This window comes from Zea mays, chromosome 1 (genome assembly GCF_902167145.1).
Source record: "Zea mays cultivar B73 chromosome 1, Zm-B73-REFERENCE-NAM-5.0, whole genome shotgun sequence".
Taxonomy (NCBI): Eukaryota; Viridiplantae; Streptophyta; class Magnoliopsida; order Poales; family Poaceae; genus Zea; species Zea mays.
The window spans coordinates 286,601,163-286,624,608 of NC_050096.1; positions in this window are offsets into that span (position 1 = coordinate 286,601,163).

Genomic DNA, 23,446 nt, shown 5'->3' on the forward strand with positions numbered 1-23,446 from the left:
AGGAATTACAATCTTACCCCTTATAAAGTTTACAACAATGACTCAGACCCTTATGGACTAAAAGGTCATTCCATCTTTAAGTCAGTTCGATCCTTCATCTTCGGATACGCTATAACATGAAGCTTCATGAGTGGTAGCTTCGGCATCACGTATAAGCAGCTTTTTCCGAAGCTGTTTCTTCCTGCAGGACCTTCGGCGATGAAGCATGGTCCCAACACTTAGTTGATTTTAATAGAGCTAAACTCGATACTTGCTTAATTGCTAAGACTAATATGGGTTGGCACTGGCATCGCCGACTGGCCCATGTTGGGATGAAGAATCTTCACAAGCCTCTAAAGGGAGAGCACATTTTGGGACTAACAAATGTCCATTTTGAGAAAGACAGGGTTTGTAGTGCATGTCAAGCAGGAAAGCAAGTTGGAGCCCATCATCCAAACAAGAATATAATGACAACTGACAGGCCGCTCGAGCTACTCCACATGGATCTATTCGGCCCGATAGCTTACATAAGCATCGGTGGGAGTAAGTATTGTCTAGTAATTGTGGATGATTATTCTCGCTTCACTTGGGTATTCTTTTTATAGGAAAAATCTCAGACCCAAGAGTCCTTAAAGGGATTCTTGAGACAAGCTCAAAATGAGTTCGGATTAAGGATCAAGAAGATAAGAAGTGACAACGGGACGGAGTTCAAGAACTCTCAAATTGAAGGCTTTCTTGAGGAGGAGGGCATCAAACATGAGTTCTCTTCTCCCTACACACCTCAACAAAATGGTGTAGTGAAGAGGAAGAATAGAACTCTACTAGACATGGCGAGGACCATGCTTGATGAGTACAAGACTCCGGACCGGTTTTGGGCTGAGGCAATTAACACCGCCTGCTACTCCATCAACCGGCTCTACCTTCACCGAATCCTCAAGAAGACATCTTATGAACTCCTCACTGGTAAAAAGCCCAATGTTTCATATTTTAGAGTCTTTGGTAGCAAATGCTTTATTCTTATTAAAAGAGGTAGAAAATCTAAATTTGCTCCTAAGGCTGAAGAAGGCTTTTTACTTGTTTATGACTCAAACACAAGGGCATATAGAGTCTTCAACAAATCCACTAGATTAGTTGAAGTTTCTTGTGACATTGTGTTTGATGAGACTAATGGCTCCCAAGTGGAGCAAGTTGATCTTGATGAGATAGATGATGAAGAAGCTCCGTGCGTCGCGCTAAGGAACATGTCCATTAGGGATGTGTGTCCTAAAGAATCCGAGGAGCCCACTCAAGCACAAGATCAACCATCATCTTCCAATCAAGCATCTCCACCAACTCAAGATGAGGATCAGGCTAAAGACAATGAAGATGAAGATCAAGAGGATGAGCCACCTCAAGAGGAGAACAATGATCAAGGGGGAGATGACCATGACAAAGACAAGGAAGATGATCAAGAAGTACAGGGTCAAAGACCGCCACACCCAAGAGTCCACCAAGCGATTCAAAGAGATCACCCCATGAATTCAATTCTCGGTGACATTCATAAGGGGGTAACTACTCGATCTCGAGTCGCTCATTTTTGTAAACATTACTCTTTTATTTCATCTATTGAGCCATACAGGATGGAGGATGCACTAAGATATTCGGATTGGGTGTTGGCAATACAAGAGGAGCTCAACAACTTCACGAGGAATGAGGTATGACATTTAGTTCCACGTCCTAACCAAAATGTTGTAGGAACCAAGTGGGTTTTCCGCAACAAGCAAGATGAGCATGGTGTGGTGACAAGGAACAAAGCCCGACTTGTGGCTAAGGGTTATTCACAAGTCAAAGGTTTGGATTTCGGTGAAACCTATGCACCCGTAGCTAGGCTTGAGTCAATTCGCATATTACTTGCCTATGCTACTTACCATGGCTTTAAGCTCTATCAAATGGACCTGAAAAGTGCCTTCCTCAATGGACCAATCAAGGAAGAGGTCTATGTTGAGCAAACTCTCGGATTTGAAGATAATGAGTACCCTAATCATGTGTATAAACTCTCTAAGACGCTTTATGGGCTCAAGCAAGCCCCAAGAGCATGGTATGAATGCCTAAGAGATTTCCTTATCACTAATGGCTTCAAAGTCGGTAAAGCCGATCCTACACTCTTTACTAAAATCATTGCAAAAGATTTGTTTGTATGCCAAATTTATGTTGATGATATCATATTTAGGTCTACTAACAAATCTACTTGTGAAGAGTTTAGTAGGATCATGATACAAAAATTCGAGATGTCTATGATGGGGGAGTTGAAGTATTTCCTAGGATTTCAAGTCAAACAACTCCAAGAAGGCACCTTCATCAGCCAAACAAAGTACATACAAGACATATTTACCAAGTTTGGAATGAAGGATGCCAAACCCATCAAGACACCCATGGAAACCAATGGGCATCTCGACCTCGACACGTGAGGTAAATCCGTAGATCAAAAGGTATAATGGTCGATGATAGGATCTTTACTCTACTTATGTGCATCTCGACCGGATATTATGCTTTTCGTATGTATGTGTGCAAGGTTCCAAGCCGATCCTAAGGAAGTTCACCTTAGGGCCGTGAAAAGAATCATGAGATATTTAGTTTACACTCCTAAGTTTGGCCTTTGGTACCCCAAGGGATCCACTTTTGATTTAATAGGTTATTCAGATGACGATTGGGCAGGGTGTAAAATTGATAGGAAGAGCACATCAGAGACTTGTCAGTTTCTCGGAAGATCCCTAGTGTCTTGGGCTTCAAAGAAACAAAACTGAGTAGCTCTTTCTACCGCCGAAGCCGAGTATATTGCCGCAGGCCATTGTTGTGCGCAATTACTCTGGATGAGGCAAACCCTCAGGGACTATGGCTACAAATTGAGCAAAGTCCTTCTCCTATGTGACATGAGAGTGCAATCCGCATGGCGGATAATCCCGTTGAACACAGCTGCACTAAGCACATAGACATTCGGTATCACTTTCTAAGGGATCACCAACAAAGGGGGATATCGAGATAGCGTATGTTAGCACCAAAGAACAATTAGCCGATATCTTCACCAAACCATTAGATGAGAAAACCTTTACCAAACTTAGGCATGAGCTAAACATCCTTGATTCTCGGAACTTTGATTGACTCTTTGCACACATAGCTCATTAATATACCTTTGATCATATCTCTTTTATGTCTACGACTAATGTGTTTTCAAGTGCATTTCTATGCTAAGTCGTAGATTGAAAGGGAAATGGAGTCTTTGGCGAAGACAAGGCTTCCACTCCACTCTATCGGTATCGTTTACCATTCGTCGTCACTTCACACCACTCTTCGATTGGTATAATCTTCACTCATATTTAATTATACCAATGGGAGAGAAAGTAAAGGGCTCTCAAAAGACTCCGTTTTTGTGATTAATGCCAAAGGGGGAGAAATATTAAGCCCAAAGCAAAAGGACCGCACCACCACCAATTTCAAAATTTTCAATTGATATATTTTGATATGTTTACCTTCAAAAGATTTTTCAATTGGTATCTAAATATCTTTCATATTGGTAAAACCCTCTTGAAAGCTAAGAGGAGAATTTCATTCAGGGGGAGTTTTGTATAAGTCAAAGGAAAAGCATTTGAAACAGGGGGGAATTTCAAATCTTGAAGATGCTTCTCTAAATCTTATTCATATACCTTTGACTATTTGCAAAAAGACTTTAAAACTATTTACCAAACGAATTTGCAAAAATAAAACAAGTGGTGCAAGCGTGGTCCAAAATGTTAAATAAAAGAAAGCAACCATGCATATCTAATGAAACTATAAAATTGGTTTAATTCCAAGCAACCTTTGCACTTACCTTATGCAAACTAGTTCAATTATTCACTTATATATTTAATTTGGTTTGTGTTGGCATCAATCACCAAAAAGGGGGAGATTGAAAGGGAAATAAGTTTAACCTTTTCCTAAATGATTTTGGTGGTTGAAATGCCCAACACAAATAATTGGACTAACTAGTTTGCTCTAGATTATATATTCTACAGGTGCCAAAGGTTCAACACAAACCAATAAAAAGATCAAAGTTAGGGTTCAAAAAGAAAGGAGCAAAAGAAACCGAAGAGAACCCTGGTTTGGCGCATTGGACTGTCCGGTGCCCTAAGAAGTCAGAGCTCCAACGGTCAAAACCGTCAGAACCCTAACGGTTGGGTGACGTGGTTGGCGCACCGGACACTGTCCGGTGCGCCCATCGACAACAGCCTTCCCCAACGGTTGAATTGGTGGTTGGGTCTATAAATACCCCCAACCGCCTCCACTCCAACCATCCAAGCATTCAATCCTTCACATTCAATACAAGAGCAATAAACACCACTCCAAAGACATAATTTAAGAGATCGATCCGCTCAAAGTCTCAAAATCAACTCTAGAGCATTTAGACTTGTGAGAGGATCATTTGTGTTTTCTTGTGCTCTTGTTTGCTTGGTTGGCTTTCTTCTTCCTCATTCTTGTTTCATAAGTGACTTGTAATCAAAGCAAGAGACAATAAGTTTGTAGTGGTCCTTGCAGGGTCTAGTGACCCGTTTGATTAAGGAGAAAGATCAATCGGTCTAGGTGATCGTTTGAGAGAGGGAAAGGGTTGAAAAAGACCCGGTCTTTGTGACCACCTCAACGGGGACTAGGTTCTTTGGAACCGAACCTTGGTAAAACAAATCATCGTGTCATCCGCTTGATTTTTAGTTGATTTGTTTTCGCCCTCTCTCCTGGACTTGGATTTCATTCTAATGCTAACCCCGGCTTGAAGTGTGCTTAAAGTTTGTAAATTACAGTTTCCGCCTATTAACCCCCCTCTAGGCGACTTTCATTAACTTTGTAGAAAAAACTGTAATTAGGGATTGAACAATGTTATGTATAACTATCCATACCTTGTAATATATTTTTTACCTTTTCATCGATGTACAAGTTGCTTTGCTGTGGACGAAACTTGTATTTTTTGAGCCGAAGGTGAAAAACACCTTCCCTTCTTTTCGTACACAACGAAGCATGTTGTTGCGTCACATGTATTCGTTTGAAACGAAGCTTCTTTGTATTCATCGAAGCACTGTCGTCGAAGATAGAGTATTTCTGTTCGTGCTTCATGTTATGATGATGATCCTACAAATATCTAAATGGATGTGTATGAATGCAATGAATGATGTAATGTAATGTGCAAATGAATGTCCTGAACACACACAAAGCCACACCCAGACTCTGCATCCCCTTAGGAACGACTTTGGAGTCTTTAAGCTCTGCATCCCCTTAGGAACGACTTTGGAGCTTCTTCACCTTCTATTTCGGTGGCATTTAAGCTCTGCATCCCCTTAGGAACGACTTTGGAGCTTCTTCACCTTATATTTCGGTGGTATTTGGCTCTGCATTCCCTTAGGAACAACTTCTGAGTAGAAAACTTACTATGCGCTCCCTTAGGAATGACTTTTTGTAGCTTCGTCATGCTCTGCATCCCCTTAGGGACGTCTTTTGAGCTTCTCCCTATTTTTTCTTTTTGCACTCGATGGTGCAAACTCTGGTTTTACATATTACATCTTTAGGGGATTTTGGCCCTTGTATTGTGTAGGGCTAAATAAGAATGAAAAATTACAAGCTATGGCCCCATTAAAAACCTTTCTCCCCTCCTGAAAGGAAAAGGGTGCCATAGAAAAAGAATGAAAAAAGATTACATCAAATTACACGTAGTACCGTCGAAGCTCATCCGCATTCCAAGATCTAGGTATGTCGTTGTCGTCCATATCCTTTAATCTGTAAGACCCGTGTCTTGACGAAGATACTACCAGAAAAGGACCTTCCCACTTCAGTTGCAACTTGCCCACTGTATCTGGGTTAGCCACTCTCCGAAGCACCAGATGCCCTGGCTTGATGTTTTTCAATCGAACCTTCCTATCACGCCACCTTATTGTTTTGGTCTGATATTTATTGATGTGTTCTATAGCCTGCAGTCTGGTCCCTTCTATAGTATCTTTTGTTGTTTGATAATCAGCTTCGTCTTCCGCTGAAGCTGTTGTTTTTATTGATCTCGTCTTTGCTTCTTCTGGTGTAATTGCTTCGTCACCTTATAGGAGCTTGAAGGGTGTAAATCCTATTGACCTTGACACAGTTGTGTTGTGGCTCCACACCACTTTAATCAACCCATCTGGCCATTTTCCTCTGGACTGATTAAAGATTAACTTCATTATTCCTGTTATTATAATGCCATTTGCTCTTTCTACTAGTCCATTTGATTTCAGATGCCTTACTGATGCAAAATGGATTTTTGTACCAATTCGATCACAGAAATTTTTGAATGTTTTGGCATCAAATTGTGTTCCATTGTCCACGGTTATTGCCTTCGGCACGCCGAAGCGGCAAACAATGTTTTGCTAAAAGAATTTTTGTACTATGGCCGAAGTTATTGTGGCTAAAGGTTTTGCTTCGATGCACTTAGAGAAATATTCCACTGCTACAACGACATATTTCAAATTTCCTTGTGCAGGTGGAAGTGGACCTAACAAATCCAGACCCCACCTTTGCAGCGGCCAAGTTGGCTGTATTAACTGGGTTAGAAATGAAGGTTGCTTCTGGTCTCTTGCACATCTTTGACAATTTTCACACTTTTGAACCAGATCTGCTGCATCCGAAGCTGCCTTCGGCCAATAGAATCCTTGCCTGAAAACCTTCCCCAGCAGAGGCCTAGACCCAATATGAGATCCACATAAACCTGCATGTATCTCCTTCATTAGCTCTTGACCTTCGGTTCTGGATAAACACTTGAGGAGTGGAGAGCAGACTTCATGTTTGTATAAGTCCCCTTCTATTATCACATATGGTCTTGTCCTTGCTTCCATTCTTTTATTATAAACTTCGTCACCCGAAAGACAATTACCTTGGAGGAAAGATATAATTTCAGTCCTCCAATCTTCACTATGTACAGGTGATATTGCAAGCACTGCTCTCTCCATAAGTTCAACCGAAGGTGCTTTTATTGTCTCAAAGAATACTTCCGAAGGTAGAGGGAGCCCCTATGCCGCTGACTTAGCTAGCAGATCTGCATGCTCATTTCCCCTCTTGGAATATTTTTTACATAAAACCCTTCGAAAGAGGCCTCCAATCTTCCAAGTATTTTTCAAGCTTCGGATCCCTTGCCTTGCTGCTTTTGTCTACATGGCCAGAAATAACTTGGGAATCAGATTTAAGGACTGCCCTTCTTATTCCCATTGCATTTAGCTTCCGAAGCCCCAATAGAAGGGCTTCGTATTCAACAATGTTATTTGTACAACTAAAGTCCAGTTTTGCTGCGTAGCATGTCTTGACTTTAGAGGGTGCTACTAGAACAACAGCTGCTCCTGCGCCGAAGGTTCCCCAAGAACCGTCACAGAATAATGTACAGGCTTCGGTTAACACCACAGAGATCATTAGTTGTCCAAGAAAAAACATCTTTGTTATTGAACAAAAATCTTAGCAGAGTCTTTTCTTGTTCATCACATAACTGAGATCCCAGCAGTATCCTTTGATCTGCTATATCTTCACACAGGAGCATAGGCTTCGGCTGATCTGCCAAAGTAGCCTTCTCTCTTTTGTGTTTATATTATTGACTGGCTTCAGCTCCATCTATATTATGGATCGCCTTTGAATCCGTCCAACTCCCTTCAGCCCTCCTGACAGCTTCTTCTGCTTCTTGTTAGCTGGCTTATGAGACTACTTGGATCTGATGAAGGTTCCTTGCACCCCAACATGATGCACTCTTCTCTATGCTTCCTTCTTCTGCTTCTTGTTAGCTGGCTCTGAGCTTGAACCGCCTGTGATTGGAAGCACCAGCTTCGTGACCGAAAGTGCTTTAGCTTGGTCATTGTACGAAGCCATTGTCATAACAGTGGAAGTGAGTTCACCGGAGGTAGGCGCCAATGTTGGTCACTTGTTCTCAAATGCTACGAGTTAAGAACAAGGCAACATAATTGTTAATGGTTAAAGACCCTTGTCCTTCAAAGCATTATCTCCCTTAGGATATAATGATCTTCAGACGAAGGTTATGAAGGACATACCTTCATCATCTCAATATGTAATGAAAAAGTAGGAACATATGTTACATATAAGGAATATGAATAATCATATTAAATCATTATATTATCTATATTCTCATCATATGATCATGAACATATATTAACGATATAAATTACATTTATACCTTCGGCTCGACAGAAGGTAAGAATTCAAGAGTGATGTGCAAGTGAATACAAGTCAGCGTGAACAGTATGGGGTACTGTTCATCTATTTATAGGCACGGGACGCAGCCCGGACAAAATTACATTTATGCCTTTGACAACTAATCATGATCATGATACAAACTATCAAGGACTATGTGGTCTTTTCCTCTTTAAGTCAGTGCCACCCTTCGTCTCAAGCGTATCATCATGCCGAAGCTCTTTCGATGGTAGCTTCGGCATACAATCTCACGTCACGCATGTTTGCATGTCATCTTGCCAAAGGTGTTTTTGCTTAGAGGACCTTCGGCGGAGAAGAAGGCCCCCAACAAAGAGTGACTTATAACTCAACCATACCAAGCATGTACCAAGCATGTCTCTGTTTTGTGCTAACAATGACAGGACGAAAGAACCAAACAGACAAGGAGAAGGGCCCTAAGCTTAACGACGATGAGTGTGTCTCTCAGCTAGAATTGAAGGAGATAATGCGCGCGATGACTGAAGCTTTCAAAAAATAATATGACTCTGCGGCGACATCCTATGAGCATCTTGATCGACGAGTTGCGGAACTTGTTACACACATGGACGTACTGGAGACTCGTCCCCCACCACAAGCTCCAGCCCCAGCTGCTTGAGGAGGACAATGACGATGATGACAGAGATGTTGATGCATCGCTGCGACGACGCCTCACACGTAATCGACAAGGTATGTGAGGTAATGGTAGAGATCGTCATTATATTCATGAAATAGACAATGATCCATATGATAATATTAAGTTCTCTATTCCACCGTTCATTGGTTCTTGTTGGGGACTTGTTCTCAAGTGCTATGAGTTAAGAACAAGGCAACATAGAAAATGTTAATCGTTAAAGTCCTTCGTCCTCCGAAGCATTATTTCCCTTAGGATATAATGGTTTACGGACGAAGGTTATGAAGGACATACCTTCATAAATTCATTAAACAATGACGAAGGATGAAATATAAAGAATATAAAAGACAACATGAACAATTATATATTATTATCAGGCATAAACAGAAATATCAACTGAATTACAAGTGTACCTTCAATTGGAAGGAGATGACAGTACAAGCGTGACGCAAAAAGCGAATGCCAAGTCAGCGTGAACAGTACGGGAATACTGTTCACCTATTTATAGGCACGGGACGCAGCCCGTGCAAAATTACATTAATGCCCTTTACACTCGATAATAATTCTATAGTAATCTGTCGAGGTCTAAATAGCCTTTTCATCTTTAAGTCGGTTTCACCTGCTGCTGTCACGCCGAAGCTTTCCTGCTTACACCTTCGGCGCTTCACCAACCTTCGTATTATTCTGGTCTACTGTGATGCCTGACTTGAGTCCGAAGATACCTGTTCACACATTATACTCCAGAAACACCATTAAACCCTGTTTTTGAGGACCTTCGGATGCCGAAGGTCCCCAACAGTAGCCCCTCGCAATATTAATTTGTTCAAAATAATAAATTTAGATTGCGAGCTGGACGAAGGCTTTACGCCGAAGGTCCGAAAAAACACCTTCCCTTTGCTAGAATAGCAACATTCACTGACAAGCGGGATCTTTCAATTTTCAACGCACTTGGCGTATAAATACGGCCATACCGCAAACGCATTTGACACGCTCTCTGGCCAACTGCTCCCGCTCACTCAATTTTTAGCTCTTGTGCACTACGATTTGCTAAGCTTTTAGTTTTGAAGCTTCGGCTTTAAAAATAGTTTTTTAGTGTCTCCGAAGATGTCCGAAGATAAGAAGACTGCTGCTGAGACAAAGCTGAGCCTCGACGAAGAGAAAAATTTGGGGTTTCTTATAGCGATGTCAAAGACCAACACAGAAAAAATCACCAAGGAGATTCTGGAAGGTTTGTCTGAGGATACTGGTGACAGTGACAGCTATGATGTGGACAGTGGTGGTGAAGACTCCGAAGATCGTCCATGGCGACCAAGCCATTCAGTTTATGGTAAATCAACTATCAAAGAGAATCATCTTATCAACATGAGAGGAAGGTATTTTCGGGATTTGTCCATTGTGAGGGCCGACGAAGGGGAAAAAACTTGCCCACACCCTAAAGAGAATGAAGTCGTAGTGTATCGAAGCTTTTTGAAAGCTGGACTGCGATTTCCTTTGAGCAGCTTCGTTGTGGAGGTGCTGAAAATATTCGAAATCTATCTCCATCAACTTACCCCCGAGGCAATTATAAAGCTGAATATCTTCGTGTGGGCTGTGAGAAGCCAAGGTCTGAAGCCTGACGCAAAAAAACTTCTGCAATATACATGAATTATCATATGAAACAAAACCTTGGGGTAAGGAACAGTATCACAACAATTTTGGCTGCTACAGTTTCGTTTCTCGGTCCGGGTCAAGCTGCCCCGTGCCAACCTTTCGGAAGAGATGGCCCGGAGACTGGATGACAGAATGGTTCTATATGAAGAATGATCTGACAATACGAGAAGATATCAAAGGTATAATTATGCGCCCTATTTGGCAAAGCTTCGGCCTTCGGAGGCCGAAGGTTGAAATGAATGAAGCTGCCGAAGAATGCCAGAGGGCCTTCGGCGCAGTCTGTTCTTTCATTGGAACGAGAGACTTAGTACAAGAGCATATTGCCTTCAGGGTATGGCCGCTCGCGGAGAAATGGGAAATGCCACAAGAAACCGTAAAAGAGGCCGACGAAGGTGGACTTATCAGGTTGAAGTACACTTTTAAATTTGGAGATAAATTCGTTGAGCCAGATGACGACTGGCTAAAAAGCATTGAAAATTTAAGTGATGAACTGCTTGGGGCTTATTCGAAGGCCGAAGACACTGCAATGTCAGCAGCCTTCGGAGGCCGAAAAAAGAAGAGGCTGAATCGGGTATTTGATGCAATCGGGTTTGTCTACCCTGACTATTGCTATCCCATTCGAAGGCAGAAGAGAAAAAACACAACATCTGCAAAAGAAGAAGCTACAATTGCTCCTAGCGAGCCAGAACCGAAAAGAAAGAAGATAAAAGTCCTCACACATCGGTCGCGCTATATTGAACCAGCTTCGGTGCCTGAGTTTACCGGAGAAACTTCTTCGGCCACCGAAGCTGAAAAACCAACCGAGCCAACTTTGCTGCCAGAAATCGCAGAAACGGCCGAAGTGCCAACAAAGATAGAATTGGAACAATCAAAGATTTTGTTATCAGAAACGAAAGAGAAGGCCGAAGCGTCGTCCACAGAAAAAATGGAAGAGGTAAAAGAAGCAACTGAGGGCTCCAAAACATCAGAAGTTTTGAGTCCTGCAGCAAACATTGAGACAGTAAAAAATCAAAAAATGCCAGCAGTGACTCCGAAAAGAAAGAGAATGGCTAATGTGCTAGATGTACTGGAAACGATCAAATCTTCAAGCACACCTCCGAAGAAGACTGCTGTCATTCCTGAAATATCAACTGAAATTTCTGGTTCTAAAGCTCCAGAGCAAGAGACTGAAGCCGAAGCTGGGCCCTCAGAGCCCGCAAAGATAAAACCCTTGGAAAGTGAGGCAGAAAAATAAGAAAGCCAACTTTTGTTGAAGAAACCGGTGTTATTGCCCCCGAAGCATCCCCCAAAGTTCGTGATTATATTGTTCGTCATGCTTCGGGAAAAAAACTATCAGAAAAAGAAGAGCAAGAGGCCCAACACTACGCCCAAAAACTGAAATATCCAAAGGGGGCGTTAATATTCAATGGCAGTGGAGAAGAAGACTTCTTGTATTGTCTTCCTGACAGCAAGGAGATTTCTGTCTGTCGGGAGATGAGCAAGAGCTTCGGATTCCCAACTTTAGAAGACGGGCTCTCGGTGCTGTCGAAGAACGATCTGGCCGACAGCCTGGCTTACAATAGCTTAAAGGTGCGACAAATGAAATCCTTGTATTTTTTTGTTGAGTCCAAAATTTTTCGTTTGTTTAAACCTATTGACGCACACATCTTTGCAGGGCCTGATACTTAGCAATGCCCTCAGGGCACAGAAAGATGCTGAAGACGAAGGGTGTTCTATAGCCCTGAGCAACCTTCGTTCCGAAGTTATTGAACTGAGGAACGAAGGTCTCGAAAAAGATAAAATAGTATACTCATTGATAAATAGGATAAAGGAAGACGAAGCTGCTTTTAAAGGTCAAGCTGAAGCTCAGAAGCGCGAAATTGAAGATCTTCGGAAACAACTGGCCAGAGCCAAGGAAGAATGCATACTTGAAGAAACAAAGCGAGAACTCAGCGACCAATGGGCAGATCACCTAGAAATAACTGTTGAAGAGCTTCGTTCGTCCAGAAAGAAATGCTATAACAAATCTATAGAGTGTGTTAAGAAGTTAAAAACTAGCTTCGCCAGGGTCGGCGCCTTCTCAAGCGAAGAAAACTTTACGAGAGGCAATCCCGAAGGTCCCATCGAATGGATCGACCACGAAGCTGAGGCCTTCGAAGAAATTTTAAATAGCCGAGGAGATATATGTGCCTTCTCTGGTGCCAGAGGGATTGCCACCATCTTAGAGAAGAAGGGCTGCGAACATGTAAAAATTTTAGCACAATCCGAAGCTGCTTTGTCCTTTGAAGATGCAAGAGATCCTTCGGCCGAAGCTAGTATAATTGGTGGAAATTTTTTACCGATATCTGGGATAATGGTGGCCGAGAAATGGCCGGAGAAATTATTCGAAGAAGTGAAAAGGGCATTCACGATGCTAGAGAAGTAGCTGAGGCTGCTGAAAAGAGCGCAGAGGCCGAAGGTCAATTAGGTATTAACTAATAGTTTTTATTGTGTTGTAATCTTAGGCTTTAAGATTTGTTTGCGATTTGTAATAGCAATGTAGCCGTATCCTGTCTTACTTCAGATCCGACTAAAGCGTCTTCGGGCCCTCAGCCGAAGGGAGACGACGAAATTAAAAAGATGGCTGAAGATATTATGGACGAAGTCGTCAATCGGCTCCTGAACGAGGCTGCAGAAGTCGTTTTGAGAGAAGATTAAGTATTTTTGTAAAAACTTCTGAAATGTAATATAGTTTAACATTTTGTAACCCCAAATGTAATATACCTATTTTTGTTAGTCAATTCTTTACGATGCATGAAACTTTACACGTACCGCTTTTGAGTCTTTGACGAAAAAACACCTTCCCTTCTTTTCATGCTTCGTGAAGAAGAATTTTTCTTTGTCACAACAATATCCAATGTTCTGATGAATAATATCCAGGCTTTGTGAAAATATTTTCCGAAGCTACACTTCCGAAGATCAATGATGTATCTTTTTGTGACTATGATTTCTCCCTTTTTTCAAAGCGTTCTTCTGTAGATTGATAATGTGTCCACCTCTTGTGTCATGTGCAAAATGATGTATGATGCTTATGCTATGCGAAATGATGCGATGATGTTATGTTATGTGAGATGATGTTTATTCCAAAGATACATACGCATCCCTGCAATAAAACACAATCTTTTATAAGCCTCCCTTAGGAGCTTCTTCGCCTTTTACTTCAGCGGAATCAGCGCTTATTTTTCGCTGTAAGCCTCCCTTAGGAGCTTCTTCGCCTTTTACTTTCAGCGGTATTCGCGTTGACTTTTCGCGCTTCGCCTTTTACTTAGGCGGTATCAGCGTTGACTTTTCGCTGTATGCTCTGCATTCCCTTTGGAACGACTTTGGAGCAGAAAACTTACATTGCGCTCCCTTTGGAACGACTTTTTGTGACTTCGGCAAACTTACTCTGCGTTCCTTAGAATGACTTTTTGTTGCCTCGAAGAATTTTCGATAGTTCGAAGGTCCTTTTTATTATCACAAGTCTTTAAACTTCAATCAATTTAAGCCTGTGAAGAAAGCATATTTTTCTTGTAGGAATCAACGAAACTAATTACATGAAACCTAAACAATGTCCTTTATTACAGAAAATAAAACTGAATGAAAAAGATTGCTATTAAGGTAGGATATTCGTCAATAGATGTGCTTTGACTCTGGCACAGTGCTATTGACTGTACGAGCTTCGGACTACTCTCTGAAGTCCCTCTGGTGTGGAGCATACTGGCTCCCTTCTGGCTGCTGGCCTTGTTGCAACGGAGGTGGAGGCGGAGGCTGTTGCCAGGAAGCTTGAGGCTGACTCGCCGAAGCAACAGAAACTGCAGGATGATTGCCCACATATTCTGGGATGTAGGGCGAATGATACGAAGCTGTATGCATGACCTGCTTCGGCTGAGCTTGTTGTGCTGCGGCTTCAGCTATTTCCTTTTGCTTCTGAATAGTAACATGGCACATCCTGGTAGTATGGCCTTTGTTCTCACCGCAGAATAAGCAAAAGATTCTTCTCGGTTGATCGCCAAATCTTCCTCCAAAGCCCCTAGCGCCTCTACCTCTTGGAGCTGGTGGTCGGAAGGAGCTTTGCTGTTGCCCCGAAGCCTGTGAGGAGCATTGTGGCCTTTGCTGTTGGCTTCCTCTATCATCATTTTGTGTAGAGTTATGAATTGATCTCACGTGCCTTGGGTAGAACCTCCCTCCGAAGCCCCTGGTCATTTCAGAAAACCTGAAAGCCTCCTCCTTTCTTTGGCGAAAATCATTATCGGCCCGAATGTACTCGTCCATCTTCTGGAGCAGCTTCTCCAAAGTTTGAGGAGGCTTCCTGGCGAAGTACTGAGCTGACGGTCCTGGCCGAAGCCCCTTGATCATGGCCTCGATGACAATTTCATTGGGCACCGTTGGTGCCTGTGCCCTCAAACGCAAGAACCTTCGGACATATGCCTGAAGGTATTCTTCGTGATCCTGGGTGCACTGAAACAGAGCTTGAGCAGTGACCGGTTTCGTCTGAAATCCTTGAAAGCTAGTTAACAACAAGTCCTTCAGCTTCTGCCATGAAGTGATCGTTCCTGGTCGAAGGGAGGAATACCAGGTTTGAGCAACACTTCTGACAGCCATGACAAAAGATTTGGCCATGACTGAAGCATTGCCGCCATACGAAGATACTGTTGCTTCGTAGCTCATCAAAAACTGCTTCGGGTCTGAGTGGCCATCGAATACGGGAAGCTGAGGCGGCTTGTAGGACGGAGGCCAAGGTGTAGCCTGCAGCTCAGCAGACAGAGGAGAAGCATCATCAAAAACAAAATTCCCATGATGGAAATTGTCATACCAGTCATCTTCGTTGGGAAAACCCTCCTGATGAAGGTCTTGGTGCTGAGGCCTTCGGTGTTGCTCATCCTGAGCAAGATGACGAACTTCTTCAGAGGCTTCGTCTATCTGCCTCTGCAGTTCAGCTAGCCTGGCCATCTTTTCTTTCTTCCTCTTGAAAGGGAAATGTGCCCTTGGGCCATTTCTAAGTATTTTGGTGATTGAGTGCAAACACAAGGGCTTAAATGGGAATTTATGTACATGGATGAACAAGGTGAAAATCATGAAGTAAAGGTATGTTTCTAAGCCTTAGTACATTGGTTTTGAGTACTAATATATTTGTCTAAGTGTTAGAAACAGAAAGAAGAAGAATAGAGAAAAGGAGAAGGGACTTGGCTGTGTGCTGCCAAGACCCAGCTCGGTTTGGAGCACCGGACTGTCCGGTGTGCACCGGACAGTGTCCGGTGCGCCAGGCTGGCGCGACTCGAACTGGCCGCTCTCGGGAAATTGGCCGGTGGCGTACGGCTAAAATTCACCGGACTGTCCGGTGTGCACCGGACTGTCCGGTGAGCCAACGGTCGGCCAGGGCCAACGGTCGGCCGCGCAATCCGCGCGGGACACGTGGCCGAGCCAACGGTCGGAAGACGGCACCGGACTGTCCGGTGTGCACCGGACATGTCCGGTGCGCCAACAGCGCCAGATCTGCCAACGTCTGCAACGGTCGTCTTCGCCGTTTAAGGAAACAAATCGGGCACCGGACAGTGTCCGGTGTGCACCGGACTGTCCGGTGCCCCCGACGACAGAAGGCAAGGGTGGCCTTCCGGATTTGCTCTCAACGGCCCCTAGCTGCCTTGGGGCTATAAAAGGAGCCCCTAGGCGCATGGAGGAGACACACAAGCAACCTTTGAGCATTCTTGATCATCCACACTAAGTCTCTGCGCATTCGTTTGTGTTTCTAAGTGATTCGAGCTCTGTTCTAAGTGAGAACTCTGAGATAGTCTTGTGAGCTCGATTCTTGGCCGTGTGTGTGCGCTTTTGCTGTGGATTTGTGTGTGTTGCTTCCCTCCCTTACTCTGTGTTTCATTTGTGATCATATACTTGTAAGGGCAAGAGACTCCAATTTGTGGAGATTCCTTGCAAACGGGATAGTGAAAGGAAAACAAAACACCGTGGTATTCAAGTGGGTCTTTGGACCGCTTGAGAGGGGTTGATTGCAACCTTCGTCCGTTGGGACGCCACAACGTGGAGTAGGCAAGCGTTGGTCTTGGCCGAACCACGGGATAAAACCACTGTGTCACTCTGTGCTTGATTCTCTTGTGGTACTGTGTTTTGTTGAGACTTCACCTTAGCCACTTGGCAATAATCGTGCTAACACTTAACAAGTTTTTGTGGCTTAAGTTTGAAGTTTTTACAGGATCACCTATTCACCCCCCCCCTCTAGGTGCTCTCAATTGGTATCAGAGCCGTTCTCTTCACAAAGGGACTAACCGCCCGAAGAGATGGATCCTAAGGGGAAGGGTATAGTGATCAACGACAAAGAGAAGGAATCCTTCGTCAACGAGCCGAAGGACGATAAGCCTACCGACTCCGGCTCGGGCCAAAGACGGAAGGAAGGGAAGAAGAAGAAGACCAGGCGCATCAAGGAGATCGTCTACTACGACAGCGACGAGTCTACTTCTTCCCAAAAGGACGAGGACCACAACGACTACGAGAAAAGAAAACCGGTTAATTCGAACTTTTCTTTTGATTACTCTCGTATTCCGCAAAGTTCACATTCTCATTTGCTCTCCATTCCACTCGGCAAGCCCCCACACTTTGATGGAGAGGACTACGGATTTTGGAGCCACAAAATGCGTAGTCACCTATTCTCTCTCCATCCTAGTATATGGGAGATTGTAGAGAGTGGAATGCATTTTGATAGTTCGGATAGTCCCATGTTCATTAATGAACAAATTCATAAGAATGCACAAGCTACTACTGTTCTTCTAGCTTCCTTGTGCAGGAATGAATACCATAAGGTGAGCGGCTTGGATAACGCCAAGCAAATCTGGGACACCCTCAAGATTTCTCATGAGGGGAACGACGTCACCTTACTCACCAAGATGGAGTTGGTGGAGGGCGAGCTTGGACGGTTCGCAATGATAAGGGGCGAGGAGCCAACGCAAACATACAATCGGCTCAAGACTCTTATCAACAAGATAAGAAGCTACGGGAGCACGCGATGGACGGACCACGACGTCGTCTGCCTAATGCTAAGGTCATTTACCGTTCTTGATCCTCACTTGGTGAACAATATACGTGAAAATCCCAGGTACACCAAGATGTCGCCTGAAGAAGTTCTTGGGAAATTTGTTAGCGGGCGAATGATGATCAAGGAGGCGAGATATGTGGACGACGCCTTGAATGGTCCGATCAACGAGCCGCAACCTCTCGCTCTCAAGGCAACACGAAGCAAGGAGGCGCTACCTAGCAAGGTGGCACAAATTGAGGCGGCTGGACTCAACGATGAAGAAATGGCCCTCATTATCAAGAGATTCAAGACGGTGCTAAAGGGTCGCAATGGACAGCCGAGCAAGACTAAGACCAAGGGGAAGCGATCATGCTTCAAATGCGGTAAGCTTGGTCATTTTATTGCTAACTGTCCTGATAATGATAGTGACCAGGAAAAGGGGAACAAGAGGGAAAAGAAGAAGCATTACAAGAAGGCAAAAGGCGAGGCGCATCTAGGCAAGGAGTGGGACTCGGATTGCTCCTCGTCCGACTCCGACAATGAAGGACTCGCCGCCACTGCCTTCAACAAATCGGCTCTCTTCCCCAACGAGCGTCTCACATGTCTTATGGCAAGGGAGAAGAAGGTGAGTACTCAAGACTCCACTTATGCTTCTTCTAGTGATAGTGAGTCTAGTGATGATGACATAGATTATTCATGCTTGTTCAAGGGCTTAGATAGATCTAAGGTAGATAAAATCAATGAATTGATTGATGCATTGAATGAAAAGGATAGGCTTTTAGAAAAGCAGGAGGATTTATTGTATGATGAACATGATAAATTTGTAGAGGCACAAAAATCATATGCTTTAGAAGTAAAAAGAAATGAAATGCTTTCTTATGAACTATCTACTTGTCATGAAACCATTTCTACTTTACAAGGTGTTAACAATGATTTAAATGCTAAGTTAGAAGTAGCAAATAAATCTAATTCTTGTGTAGAACATGTTAAGATTTGCACTAGGTGTAAGGATTTCGATGTTGATGCCTGTAGTGAACATCTAGTTTTAATTTCCAAATTAAATAAGGAAGTGGCTAGTCTTAATGCCCAACTTAAGACTAGCAAGAATGATTTCGATAAGCTAAAATTTGCAAGGGATGCCTACACAATTGGTAGACACCCCTCAATTAAGGATGGTCTTGGCTTCAAGAGAGAGGCCAAGAACTTAACAAGCCATAAGGCTCCCATCTTCGTCCAGGAGAAAGGGAAGGCCCCTATGGCTAGTAATGCTAAAAAGAACCATGCTTTTATGTATTATGATAGGAGAAATGCTAGAAATGCTTATAATGATTTTGATTCACATGTTTATGATTCTCATGCCATGTTTGCCTCTAGTTCTTCTTATAAGCATGATAGGGATATGCCTAGGAGAAATATTGCTCATGTGCCTAGAAAGAATGTTATTCATGCTCCTAGGAAAGTAGTGAATGAACCTTCTATAATTTATTGTGCTTTAAACACTTCCTTTGCTATCTGTAGAAAGGATAGGAAAATAGTTGCTAGGAAGTTAGGGGCAAAATGCAAGGGAGACAGGACTTGCATTTGGGTCCCTAAGGACATTTGTGCTAACCTTGCAGGACCCAACATGAGTTGGGTACCTAAGACCCAAGCCTAAATTTGCCTTGCAGGTTTATGCATCCGGGGGTTCAAGCTGGATTATTGACAGCGGATGCACAAACCATATGACGGGGGAGAAGAAGATGTTCACCTCCTACGTCAAAAATAAGGATTCCCAAGATTCAATTATATTCGGTGATGGGAATCAAGGCAAGGTAAAAGGGCTAGGTAAAATTGCAATTTCTAATGAGCATTCTATATCAAATGTATTCTTAGTGGAGAGTCTTGGATATAATTTGCTATCTGTCAGTCAATTATGTCAAATGGGATATAATTGTTTATTTACAAATGTAGATGTGTCTGTCTTTAGAAGAAGTGATGGTTCACTAGCTTTTAAGGGTGTATTAGACGGCAAACTTTATTTAGTTGATTTTGCAAAAGAAGAGGCCGGTCTAGATGCATGCTTAATGGCTAAGACTTGCATGGGCTGGCTGTGGCATCGCCGCTTAGCACATGTGGGGATGAAGAACCTCCACAAGCTTCTAAAGGGAGAACATGTGATAGGTCTAACCAATGTTCATTTCGAAAAAGATAGACCTTGTGCAGCTTGTCAAGCAGGGAAACAGGTGGGAGGAGCGCATCACAACAAGAATGTGATGACCACTTCAAGACCCCTGGAGCTGCTGCATATGGATCTCTTCGGACCCGTCGCCTATCTAAGCATAGGGGGAAGTAAGTATGGTCTAGTTATTGTTGATGACTTTTCCCGCTTCACTTGGGTGTTCTTTTTGCAGGATAAGTCTGAAACCCAAGGGACCCTCAAGCGCTTCCTCAGGAGGGCTCAAAATGAGTTTGAGCTCAAAGTGAAAAAGATAAGAAGCGACAACGGGTCCGAATTCAAGAACCTTCAAGTGGAGGAGTTCCTTGAAGAAGAAGGGATCAAGCACGAGTTCTCCGCTCCCTACACACCACAGCAAAATGGTGTGGTAGAGAGGAAGAACAGGACGCTCATTGACATGGCGAGGACGATGCTAGGAGAGTTCAAGACCCCCGAGTGCTTTTGGACGGAAGCCGTGAACACTGCTTGCCATGCCATCAACAGGGTCTACCTTCATCGCCTCCTCAAGAAGACGTCGTATGAGCTTCTAACCGGTAACAAACCCAATGTATCTTACTTTCGTGTATTTGGGAGCAAGTGCTACATTCTAGTGAAGAAAGGTAGAAATTCTAAGTTTGCTCCCAAAGCTGTAGAAGGGTTTTTATTAGGTTATGACTCAAATACAAAGGCGTATAGAGTCTTCAACAAATCATCGGGTTTGGTTGAAGTCTCTAGCGACGTTGTATTTGATGAGACTAATGGCTCTCCAAGAGAGCAAGTTGTTGATTGTGATGATGTAGATGAAGAAGATGTTCCGACGGCCGCTATACGGACCATGGCGATTGGAGAAGTACGGCCACAGGAACAAGATGAACGAGATCAACCTTCTTCCTCAACTATGGTGCATCCCCCAACCAAAGATGACGAACAGGTACCTCAAGTGGAGGCGCTTGATCAAGGGGGAGCACAAGATAATCAAGTGATGGAGGAAGAAGTGCAACCGGCACCTCCAACCCAAGTTCGAGCAATGATTCAAAGGGATCATCCCGTCGACCAAATTCTGGGTGACATTAGCAAGGGAGTAACTACTCGATCTCGATTAGTTAATTTTTGTGAGCATTACTCCTTTGTCTCTTCTATTGAGCCTTTCAGGGTAGAAGAGGCCTTGCTAGATCCGGACTGGGTGTTGGCCATGCAAGAGGAGTTAAACAATTTCAAGCGCAATGAAGTTTGGACACTGGTGCCTCGTCCGAAGCAAAATGTTGTGGGAACCAAGTGGGTGTTCCGCAACAAACAGGACGAGCACGGGGTGGTGACGAGAAACAAGGCTCGACTTGTGGCAAAAGGTTATGCCCAAGTCGCAGGTTTGGATTTCGAGGAGACTTTTGCTCCTGTGGCTAGGCTAGAATCAATTCGTATCTTGCTAGCATATGCCGCTCACCATTCTTTCAGGTTGTTTCAAATGGATGTGAAGAGCGCTTTCCTCAACGGGCCAATCAAGGAGGAGGTGTACGTAGAGCAACCCCCTGGCTTCGAGGATGAACGGTACCCCGACCATGTGTGTAAGCTCTCTAAGGCGCTCTATGGACTTAAGCAAGCCCCAAGAGCATGGTATGAATGCCTTAGAGATTTCTTAATTGCTAATGCTTTCAAGGTTGGGAAAGCCGATCCAACTCTTTTTACTAAGACTTGTAATGGTGATTTGTTTGTGTGCCAAATTTATGTCGATGACATAATATTTGGTTCTACTAACCAAAAGTCTTGTGAAGAGTTTAGCAGGGTGATGACGCAGAAATTCGAGATGTCGATGATGGGCGAGTTGAACTACTTCCTTGGGTTCCAAGTAAAGCAACTCAAGGACGGCACCTTCATCTCCCAAACGAAGTACACGCAAGATCTGCTAAAGCGGTTTGGGATGAAGGACGCCAAGCCCGCAAAGACTCCGATGGGGACCGACGGACACACCGACCTCAACAAAGGAGGTAAGTCCGTTGATCAAAAAGCATACCGGTCAATGATAGGTTCTTTGCTTTACTTATGTGCTAGTAGACCAGATATTATGCTTAGCGTATGCATGTGTGCTAGATTTCAATCCGATCCTAAGGAGTGTCACTTAGTGGCGGTGAAGCGAATTCTTAGATATTTGGTTGCTACGCCTTGCTTCGGGCTCTGGTATCCAAAGGGGTCTACCTTTGACTTAGTTGGATACTCAGACTCCGACTATGCTGGATGTAAGGTCGATAGGAAGAGTACATCGGGGACGTGCCAATTCTTAGGAAGGTCCCTTGTGTCATGGAACTCTAAGAAACAAACATCCGTTGCCCTATCCACCGCTGAGGCCGAGTACGTTGCCGCAGGTCAGTGTTGCGCGCAACTACTTTGGATGAGGCAAACTCTCCGGGACTTTGGCTACAATCTGAGCAAAGTCCCACTCCTATGTGATAATGAGAGTGCTATCCGCATGGCGGAAAATCCTGTTGAACACAGCCGCACAAAGCACATAGACATCCGGCATCACTTTTTGAGAGACCACCAGCAAAAGGGAGATATCGAAGTGTTTCATGTTAGCACCGAGAACCAGCTAGCCGATATCTTCACTAAGCCTCTAGATGAGAAGACCTTTTGCAGGTTGCGTAGTGAGCTAAATGTCTTAGATTCGCGGAACCTGGATTGAATTGTAGCATACATGTAGTTATGCTTTTGATCATGTTCCTTTTTGCATTTTGTTGCTTATTGTGGTGCTCAAGTTGTACAAACACTCCCTGGACCTCACAAGTCCGTTGCAAAGTGATGCACATGTTTAGGGGGAGATGTGTTACAACTTGACCCTTTGAGACTAACCATGTGTTTGAGTTTGATAATTTAGTCTCGAAGGAGGATTGAAAGGGAAAAGGTGGACTTGGACCATGAAAGACTTCCACTGCACTCCGATGAGAGGGTAACTAATTCCAAGTTCATCTCATGAAATCTTATTGCCATTTGCTCTTAATTGAAGACTTTGGTGAGGCAATGAGGTTAAAAGGCCAAGATTGATCCCGTTTTGGTGCTTGATGCCAAAGGGGGAGAAAATAAAGGCCAAAGCGATAAATGGATCAGCTACCACTTGAGAGATTTTGAAAATAGTAGAATAGAATTTTTGTTTTGTCAAAAGCTTTTATTGTCTCCTATTGTCTCTATTTTCAAAAGTTGGCTTCTTGCGGGGAGAAGTGTTGATTATGGGAAAAAGGGGGAGTTTTTGAAATCCGTGGTCAAATTCTTTTGAAATGACTCTCTTTATGCTTCAATATGTGTGTTTGACTTATAGATAGAGATTTGAGTTTGATTTGCAAAAACAAACCAAGTGGTGGCAAAGGATGATCCATATATGCCAAAATTGAATCAAAACCAATTTGAGTTTTTATTTGAAGTGATTTTGCACTTGTTCCACTTGCTTTATGTTGTGTTGGCATAAATCACCAAAAAGGGGGAGATTGAAAGGGAAATGTGCCCTTGGGCCATTTCTAAGTATTTTGGTGATTGAGTGCAAACACAAGGGCTTAAATGGGAATTTATGTACATGGATGAACAAGGTGAAAATCATGAAGTAAAGGTATGTTTCTAAGCCTTAGTACATTGGTTTTGAGTACTAATATATTTGTCTAAGTGTTAGAAACAGAAAGAAGAAGAATAGAGAAAAGGAGAAGGGACTTGGCTGTGTGCTGCCAAGACCCAGCTCGGTCTGGAGCACCGGACTGTCCGGTGT